Source organism: Dendropsophus ebraccatus, chromosome 14 (assembly GCF_027789765.1).
Source record: "Dendropsophus ebraccatus isolate aDenEbr1 chromosome 14, aDenEbr1.pat, whole genome shotgun sequence".
Taxonomy (NCBI): domain Eukaryota; kingdom Metazoa; phylum Chordata; class Amphibia; order Anura; family Hylidae; genus Dendropsophus; species Dendropsophus ebraccatus.
This window is the reverse complement of record NC_091467.1, coordinates 40062015-40073032: the sequence shown is the minus strand read 5'-3', so window position 1 is coordinate 40073032 and position 11018 is coordinate 40062015.

The following is an 11018-nucleotide window of genomic DNA, read 5'->3' as shown; positions in this document are numbered from 1 at the left end:
TTATCTGTCTTGTCTAGTTCCTCAATCTATTGTCTCTTTTCAAGGTATTCTGGTATTAGGTATGAGCAAGAAACTGTTCTACTATTGGATAATATATCCCCCTTTTGTTAACGGCATTGTAACAACATAACTTATATGCATCTGGTAATGTTTTCCGACTGCGGACTACAATTTTCCCACTTCTCAACCTCTACAGAACATACTAAGGGACTCTTTTTGGGACATTTTATGTCGGACTTTTACACTACAGAAATGTAATATTTTTCTTTTGTCTTATGTTGTTAAGTAACTAACATCCTTTCATAATGTGATGCATGAGATACTGTACAATATATTAATTTTTGTTACAATGCCGAAAACCAATAAAATATTGAACAAAAAAATAAATAAATAAATAATTTAAGAGGGAGCCAAATAAAGTTATTTATATGGAGGATAGTGCCACTACTGGTGCTTCATATGGGATATGCCATAAATGTAACCTATTTAGGGGGGGTTCCCACTGGGAATAGAAGGGGTTAAATACTTTATTGTACAGAGGTTTAAAGGGGTTTGATTGGGGATTTGAATGTGTTTTGGTATATTTTTGTCACATGTGTATTTAAGACAAAACAGTAAAAATTTACATGAACCCAGCAGGAAAAGCAGGAATTCTACTGAGTTCAAGTACCGCACCCTAAGACTGGTTTGAATGGACACTGAATTCACAGCAACCACATTCACAGCACAGTATATATAAGCAACTGTTTTCATAACACCCATTGACCGACAATAAGAATTTTTTTTGCAACACCCGGTGACCCAGTATAATGCCTAGTCAGTACCCAGTCACTGGTATACCCAGAAAATTGGTATAATGCCATGCCAGCACCCACTGACATGGTATAATTCCCAACTAGCACCCAGTGACTTGTTATAATGCCACACCAGCACTTATTGATTTGGTATAATGCCCAGACATCTGTGTACTGTGTACTGTAGTACTGTAGACTATTGAGAAGATATTGTGGGAAAGGAAAGATTAGGAAAGCGGAGAGGAGAAACATCTAGTGATTGAGAGAGAAATATAGAGAGGCCGAAAGATAGATAGATTAGGCATTGGACAGAAAAGGGTGCACGGAACCAAAACGTGCAGTACAGATATACAAGTCCTATACTTCTGATAGTGTGTATATCACATCTGTCTTATCCTGAGAGACAAAAATACCTGGTTCAGGTGTATAGCACTGTATCTCTAAAAAAAAGTGCCATATATATATATATATATATATATATATATATATATATATATATACCCAATTTCCATACTTGGACATATATATTCTATATATATATCCTATATAGTCCTATATATTACAGAAAATACTGTTCTCATCTACCAAGTGTAGAAATCATAATTTGAATATAAAGTCATGGCACAGCGGCAGCAGGAAACCTCACAAAGCGTTTCAGGCAGAGGGCAGGGCAGAGAGTCTGGCTCAAGGGGCATAAGAGGAAGTAGCGCAGGAAGAGGGTCCAGTAGCAGGCCTGAGCTTCCTTTGTCATACCAGGGTCGTGTCCACACATCTAATTCCACAGTCCTGGAGTGGCTGGCTCACACTTTGAAGTCCACAAGAATAAGTAGTGAGACAGACAGCCAGGTATCTGTGGTTACCTCGGACACGACCCTGACTTGGCACGGGCATGCAGCAATTCCCCCACGCCCTCCATCTGACATCCTCAGCAACATCCCGCTAACTTTTGACCCGCCACCTGCAAGGAAACTGTTGGCGTCTAGGAGCAGCGAACTGGGGGAACAATGAGCACGTGGGAGAAGAGATAGGGGACAATCAAATGCAGGGCAAAGCTGTGTCGGAGGCGATAACAGAGCAGGCCCATGTTAGGCCTGGCAGGAGAGCAGTAGGCAGTAGACAAAAGAGGGCTGGGCAGGAGCCTGATGAGGATGATAGCATCATTCTGGAACAGGATGATGCTACATCGGATGTTACATGGGATCCACGGCAGGATTTGGCTTATTCGACAGATTTGTCAACCTGGAATCCGTCCGCCAGCAGGCCTGCCACAACTAGACAGGCAGCAGTAGTCAACTAACAAGTCGGAAGCATAGCCAGGACAAGCAGATTACCACTGGGGAAACCTACTCCACTGCAGGTCCTAGTATCAGCAGCGCCCTCCCATCCTCGCAGCCTGTCGGTACTAGACTCTACACCTCGCCTGTGTGGCAGTTTTTTTAAAAAGTGCCCGGAGGACACCTATGTGGTCATCTGTCACCTGTGCGACAGGCGCAATAAAAGAGGCAAGAGTTGCCATCCTGGCACCAGCGTCATGGCTGCCCATATGAAGCGCCACCACCTTTCCGCCTGGCAGAAATGGGGTGATAGTGGGTCACAGCAGGCCCAGGCAGAGCCGCAGTCAACAGCAACAGGCAGCAGTAGTCAGGGGGGCTTTTCACAGAGTCAGACCTCCTCTGTGGCAGGGAGTGTAGCTTCACTCCCTTCTTCGGCTGGTGGCCCCTTTGTTGCTAGTAGTAGGCAGCCTGTCATCATGGAGTCCCTATACTGGAGGCATACATATGCACCCAGCAATCCCGCAGCAGTCAAGCTGAACGCCAACCTGGCCAAGTTACTGGTGCTCCAGGCTCTGCCGTTTAAAGTTTTCGACTCTACTTTTCCAACACAGCTATCCCGGCCATGTATAGCTATGTTACCGAAAAGGTTGCTGACTTGCTGAGCCATTCAGTGAGCAGACATGTACATTTAACCACAGACATCTGGAGCTGTAATTATGGGCAAGGGCAGTAAATGTCCATTACTGCTCAGTAAGTAAATGTAATATGGCGGGCGGCCCCCCAGCAACTTGACCAGGGAAGGGCAATGACACAACCTCGTTGTCACAGTAGGGTTCCTGTGTCGCAGTCCTCCTCCACCTCCTCCAATAGGTCCAAAACATCCTCAACCGCCAGTGTTCCTCCCTTGTACCACTTGGTTGTAGAACGGAGGTGTCACGCTGTGCTGCATCTAGCCTGCCTGGGTGAAAGGAGACACACACGGGAAGAGCTCCACCGCCTGCTCAAGAAGGAAATCCTCATATGGCTGACACCATGCTATCTTAAAGTTGGGACGGTGGTGAGTGACAATGGGAGCAACATTCTCTCCGCGCTCCGTAAAGGAGATATGAGGCACGCCCCGTGTATGGCACATGTTTTAAACCTAATAGATACACACTTTCTAAATTCTTCATCCCATTTACAGACTGTGCTGTCAATGGCTCAAAAGCTGTGTAACCATTTCAGCCATTCACTGGCATCCATGTTGACTACTGCTGTGCCTGCCCTTGCCTCCTTGTTGAAAACTGCTGGGCCTTAACTGGCATCAAGGTTGACTACTGGTGTGCCTGCCCTTGCCTCCATGTTGGCTACTGCTGAGCCTTAACTGGCATCCAGGTTGACTACTGCTGTGCCTGCCCTTGCCCCCATGTTGGCTACTGCTGTGCCTGCTCTTGCCTCCATGTTGACTACTGCTGTGCTTGCCCTTGCCTCCATGTTGGCTACTGCTGTGCCTTAACTGGCATCCATGTTGACTACTGCTGTGCATGCCCTTGCCTCCATGTTGGCTACTGCTGGGCCTTGACTGGCATCTAGGTTGACTGCTGCTGTGCTTGCCCTTGCCTCAATGTTGGCTACTGCTGGGCCTTGACTGGCATCTATGTTGACTATTGCTGTGCCTTCACTGGCCTCCATATTGGCTACTGCTGGGCCTTAACTGGCATCCATGTTGACTACTGCTGTGCATGCCCTTGCCTCCATGTTGGCTACTGCTGGGCATTGACTGGCATGTAGATTTACTGCTGCTGTGCCTGCCCTTGCCTCAATGTTGGCTACTGCTGGGTCTTGACTGGCATCTAGGTTGACTTCTGCTGTGCCTTCACTGGCCTCCATATTGGCTACTGCTGGACCTTAACTGGCATCCATGTTGACTACTGCTGTGCCTGCCCTTGCCTCCATGTTGGCTACTGCTGGGCCTTGACTGGCATCTAGGTTGACTACTGCTGTCCAGCCCTTGCCTCAATGTTGTCTACTGCTGGGCCTTGACTGTCATCTAGGTTGACTACTGCTATTCCTGCCCTTGCCTCCATGTTGGCTACTGCTGGGCCTTAACTTGCATCCAGGTTGACTACTGGTGTGCCTGCCCTTGCCTCCTTGTTGGCTACTGCTGCTCCTGTACTGGTCTCAAATGACTATTGCTGGGCCTCCACTGGCCTCCAATGACTACTGCTGCTCCTTCACTGCATTTGTGACCCTTTTTCCTGCATAGACCCTGTAATGGTGAATTTCCTGCATATACCCTGTAAGGGTGAGTTTCCTGCATAGACCCTGTAAAGGTGAATATTGAAGTCTAAAAAAAATAATTGACTGTGAGATATCGAAAAGATAATGATGTAACTGACACATAGAGCCCCCGTATCATATAGATGCTTTTAACTATGAAATCCAAAGAAATGCAAAATTCGGTCGGACCGAACTTTCCGAAAAAAATCCGAAAGTCCGGTGAGACCGAACTTTTGAAAAGTTCTCTCATCTCTTAAAGTAACACCCAGTGACTTGGTGTAATGCACAAAACCAGCACCCAGTCACTTGGTATACTGGACATTGGAATCCCAGCTGCCACAGAAAACCACCCAAATTCTACTCACAATCAATCCACAATCCACCCTCCTCCCTTGCCCTATCTCTCTGTATCTCTCTCCCTGCTCTGACTGCTGCAACAACTCTCTACTACACACACAGCCAACTGCCCGCCTCCAGAAAACAAATCACCCTATATATAGAGAGTGAGGGGGAGGTGCTGACATCACAGTGGGGCTTGCAGGTGATTACACTGAGTTGCCACACGTCCTCCAGCCCACTCTGTATCTATAAGACCTTGCCCTATTGACTTGCATTGGGCGTCCAAGTCATGTGAAATACAGCCAAAAGTAAACAAGCTGTGGTCTGATTGGTTGTGAACACTCAGACCCTGACATATGTTTGTGACATATCAAAGTTTTTTTTTTTTTTTTTTTATGACACTTTTTTTTTTAACTTCCATTAAAATCTCATCTGAGCCAATACCAATGTTTCCAATCTAGCAGCAGAGAAACTGAATCATTTCCACCTACAACTTCATTACCACATATCCTTCAAAAATATTAAATTAATCCTGAAACTTTTCTGCCATGGACAGCAGTGGACCTTGGTGGATCAGTATGGTAAAATCAATTTTCTCACAGGACAGCATTGGACATTGGTAAATGAGCGGTGTAAAATGACACTTTCTCTCAGGACAGCAGTGGATAATGGTAAATGAGCGGCGTAAAATGACACTTTCTCTCAGGACAGCAGTGGATATTGGTGGACCAGAGGAGTAATATCAATTTATCCCAGGACAGCAGCGGATAATGGTAAATAAGTGGCGTAAAATGACACTTTCTCTCAGGACAGCAATGGACATTGGTTGACCGGTGGCGTAATATTGGGTCTGAGACACCAAAGGAGATGTAGCAGAGGAAACATCCTGACCTTGCAATTGAATGGTGGTGGCACTACTCCGGGATGACCCATCAGTTGACTGTTGTCTCCAGGATTGGCAACTGCCTGCTGTGGAGCATGAACTTTGAAGGATCCAGTCAACAATCCCAGCCTGGCTTGTACTAACCTGCCCAATAGGTGTAACTGATAGCTGAAACCTTTCTCCAATACTGTTAGGATCACCACTCCCACAACTCTGTCTTCCACTGGCACCACCCTGTGTGCCACCTTGGATGCTGACACTGCCCATACCCTGAGAAGAGACTGATTTTTTTTACATGCTTGGACATATTGCTTGTATTTGGATTTTCAGAAGGAACAAAATAAACTTTATTAGATCATTGATAGTGCCAGTGATTTCAGAGCAACCACTCTGGGCACACTAAGTTAGGAAGGCGGACACTCAATACACTGATCCCAGTGAATTGGTATAACACACTAGGAGTTGAGTGTGTTCACTAAGTAAGGCAGACTCTGCTTCACTGATCTCAGTAAATTGGCATAACACGATAAGATTTGTGTGTGCCCACTAAGTTAGTATGATGGACTCTGTCTTCACTGATCCCAGTAAATTGGAATAACACATTAGGAGTTGACTGCGCCCACTAAGTTTGTAAGGCAGACTCTGGCTTCACTAATTAAAGCAAATTGGTATAACACGAATCCAGACAAGGTGGGGGGATTCCAGCACTCCAGGAAAATAAATTTCTTTTAAAACGATTCTTTATTTATCATAATGTTAAAAACTTTATCCCTCCCTAGGAGAGACCCGTCACCAACCGGTTTCACGCTCGTGGCGCTTAATCATGGTATGCTCGGACAAGTGAATTCACCCCATTTAAAACCACATAAATTACCATGCTAATAAATAAATAAATAAAATAAATAAATTACCACCAATAAAATACCATTACAGATGTGGACATTCGAGGTGCAGCACATGTAAACATACAATAAAAACAGAATACTACACGGACAGCCAGAAAATAAAAACATACAAAATTACAGACTATATAAATTGCAATAGCGAATATGTAGTATATATTGTTGAATGTATGGAATGCCAACTACTTTACGTAGGCTGTACAAAAAGAAAATTACGTACGCGCATAAAAGAACATATGAACGATGCCAAAAAACCAGGTAACACGGGATCTGGAGCAGCCAAGCACTTCTCAGAGGTACATGGGGGAGATATATCCTCCTTTCGCTTTTACGGAATAAGAAGGATCTCAAAACCCATCCGTGGCGGAGATTGGCGGAGTAAGTTACTACACGCCGAGGCAGAAAGCATTTTCAAACTTAAGACTCGGCGGCCACTAGGACTTAACTTCAAAAATGACCTCCTATATCATTACTTACAATAAGAGGTAATCGCATCGCTATTGATGTACACGGGACTAATGATGAAGTATGTATATGTCTTTTTACTCTGTTTTACATCCTGGAGACATGTGACCTGCGTCCACCCAGGACGTGACGTCACATGCCTCAGGTGGAATTAGCATGGTAATTTATGTGGTTTTAAATGGGGTGAATTCACTTGTCCGAGCATACCATGATTAAGCGCCACGAGCGTGAAACCGGTTGGTGACGGGTCTCTCCTAGGGAGGGATAAAGTTTTTAACATTATGATAAATAAAGAATCGTTTTAAAAGAAATTTATTTTCCTGGAGTGCTGGAATCCCCCCACCTTGTCTGGATTCGTATCACTTACCTGAGCGGCAGGCCGCCGCCGAATCTTCCGTGCACCCTCCAACATTAACCTTGGGATTGCAAAAGTAAAGATGAGGTGAGCTGACCACATATTTTTTCTTTTTTCTTGTTATGCTATACATTGGCCACTTTGTGGTACGTGTCTCCCTCAAATTAATAAGGCCATGCACTCAAACCAAACAGTATTGTGACATACATGCATATGAACACAAAAGGACTTTCAGTAAAATATACACAGATATATGACATGTTGTTTGCCAAGATGGTGTTTGTTCACAATGAGATGCATCCTTAACTACAAATTAGCAACCTGCACCCATGAATAAAAACTCCTTAAACGAGGGGACAGTGAAGGAGAAGGATTTTTTTCACCAAAAAGTTTTTCTGTTTTTTGTTCCCTCCTGTTAATATAACTCTAAAAAAACGCTTCTCCGAAATATTTCAAAATTTCATAGTAAAATCCTATTTTTATTCGACACATATACATTGTCAAAATGTCCCAGTCAATAGCAAATGCACAAGTAACTACTCCTAATCAGGACCCCATCTGCAGTTTTGACTTGAATGGCACACAGGAGGAAAGAAAATCAAAACTAACACATGTGTTTGACACAGTGCTTAATGAAAATCCAGAGTGCAGAACATTATTCACACAATGGGAGAAACTGCGCTCACAGGAGCTGCGTTTATGGTGGGACTCTAATACCTTGTCCACATATTTGGAGAAAAGTATGATACCACGCGGATTACGTATCTATAAAAATCCCTCAACGCTGTTGTCTGATGAATTCGAGGTCGAGTGGGAACAAGCCCTTACGGACTTTTCTTTCAAACTTATTAATTTAATAATTAAACATGAAAAAATAAAACTAGAAAAGATTAAACAAGATTTGGAAGAAACTAAAAACTCATTACAAGTCTATAATAACACACCAGAGTATTGTGAATTGAGTAATAAAACACAACAAAAAATAAACGAACTGGAACAACATATCGTATCCATTAAAACCTCAAAGTTCAAGAGAGATAACATGGATTACTCTCTAGACCAGGTGTACACTTGGAAAAATTCCCGACCTCGGACACCTCGCTCCATCCTAAAGAAAGATAAAACTGGCAAACGTAAAGACAAGAATCATGTCAGTTTTTCAGTTGTGGAGACTACGGACTCCTCGGAAGGGGAAGGAACCTCCGTTAACTCTCAACAAACCAAAATAAATAATAAAAAATCTCAGAAAAAAGGAAAAAACAACAACAATAAACAGGAGGGTGCACAGGAAGAGGACACGGATTTAGACACGGATAATGAGTCACAACAACATACCACAACAACAACAAAAAACGCATCAGGCGTGCGGGGAAAAAACACCAAAGGCGTAATAAAACGCAACCCCGCACGCAACAAAATGTGAACAGAGATAAGGATAAAACCTCTGAACAATATGTAACAGGAGGTGAGGGATCCAGTAATATTGTGAATTTATCCTCCACTATACTTACAAAGGACCAGATCAGTGTACTTTCTAGGGGGCTCACGTTCGTACCCACAGAACAATTTGATCTTTTCCAGACCCTTATGGACGTAAACCGGTTCTCCAGATTGTTAACCCTCAAGAGACATTTCTTTCACCAAAAGACCAAACAGCATGACATCGTGTCTTTCAATAGACAGGATAGTGATTTATACAATGAATTTAGTGAATTACTCTTTAGTGAACAAACCGACCTGTTACAGATAATGGATTTGGAATACGAGGGAAACAACTGTACAAGAGAAGATATACACTGTACCAACGTCAACACCAAAAATGCTGCATACTATCCCATAAAATCACGTGTTGAAGCTTTGGACAACTTCCAGTTCACCATGGAGAGGGAACTTACAAAATTATATGAATTAACAAAACAACAAAAAAATAAACCCAATATCTCCTGGAAGGAAAAAGTAGCCATACAACAACTGAAAAACAATGAACAAATCAATATACGTATGGCGGACAAGGGAGGTAAAATTGTCCTTTTAGATAACAACATCTATGAGAAATGCATACTTGACATCCTATGTGATGACAATACTTACAAGAAACTACAAGGGGATCCAACGGAGATATTGAGGGGCAAATTGGGTGAACTGGTAAACGAAGGGGTACATTTAGGTATAATAAAAGAGTCACAAGCAGACTACCTAGTACCAGTTTCCCCAATCACCCCCATAATATATGGCCTCCCGAAGATACACAAGGGAGTATTTCCACCACCCTTACGCCCCATAATATCAGGCGTGGCTTCCCTAAATGAAAGAATGTGCCAGTGGTTAGATGAGCTTTTACAACCACTGGCCAAGAGGGTACCTGGATACCTCAAGGACAGTAGTAGCGTCCTCAGTGCCCTCCATAACTTTCAATGGGAGAGCACTTATAAGTGGCTAAGTTGCGATGTCACTGCACTGTACCCCTCCATACCACATGACCAAGCATTAATAGCTTTGGCACATCACTTATATAAATACAGTACATACAGCTGTGAATTAAGGGAATATATACTACAAGTAACCAATTATTTACTAAAACATAACTTTTTTCTATTTAAAAATGAATATTATTTACAGATCAAAGGAGCCCCGATGGGCGCGAAGTTCTCCCCCACCCTGGCAGGATTGTACATGTCATGGTGGGAGGAGAACTTCATCTTTACCGAATCTAATCCCTTCCGACGATGCATCATTTGGTACGGGAGATTCATTGATGATTTATTGCTGGTTTGGAGTGGTAGCACAGAGGAGGCACAGGAGTTCGTGACATATATAAATAATAACACTAATAATTTACGTTTTACTCATAATTTACAGCAAAGTCACATTTCATTCCTGGATATTTCATTGTTTGGATCTCAAGAGAGGGGTACAGTGCAGACATCGCTATATAGAAAACCCACGGATGGCAATTCCATTCTACATGCTGACAGTGAGCATCCGGTACATACTATAAGAGCCATCCCGGTGGGTGAATTCACCAGAATAAAACGATTATGCTCTGAAGCACATGATTATGATACACAGATTAATATAGCCACAGAAAGATTACAAAGAAGAGGTTATGACAGTAGAGTTCTCAAAAGAGCAAAGAAGATAGTACAACAAAAGAGAAGAGAGGACTATTTAAGTCCACGCAATATAAGGGGAAAGAGGAATAATGAGAATAATGAAAAAGAAAAAACTGCAGCGGTGGTTACCTTCTCCACAAAATATTCACCACAATTTCCACAAATAATTGAGATCGTGAATAAACACTTACCTATTTTACGCCAGGATGCTATCCTGTCGGAAATTTTGGACGAAGGCTATAGATGCGTATCAAGAAGAGGAAGGTCTCTGTGTGATATTCTGTCCCCCAGCATGGTCAAACATGCGACAGATGATAACCCGGAAAGAACTGTAGGAAATTACAGATGTGGACATTCGAGGTGCAGCACATGTAAACATACAATAAAAACAGAATACTACACGGACAGCCAGAAAATAAAAACATACAAAATTACAGACTATATAAATTGCAATAGCGAATATGTAGTATATATTGTTGAATGTATGGAATGCCAACTACTTTACGTAGGCTGTACAAAAAGAAAATTACGTACACGCATAAAAGAACATATGAACGATGCCAAAAAACCAGGTAACACGGGATCTGGAGCAGCCAAGCACTTCTCAGAGGTACATGGGGGAGATATATCCTCC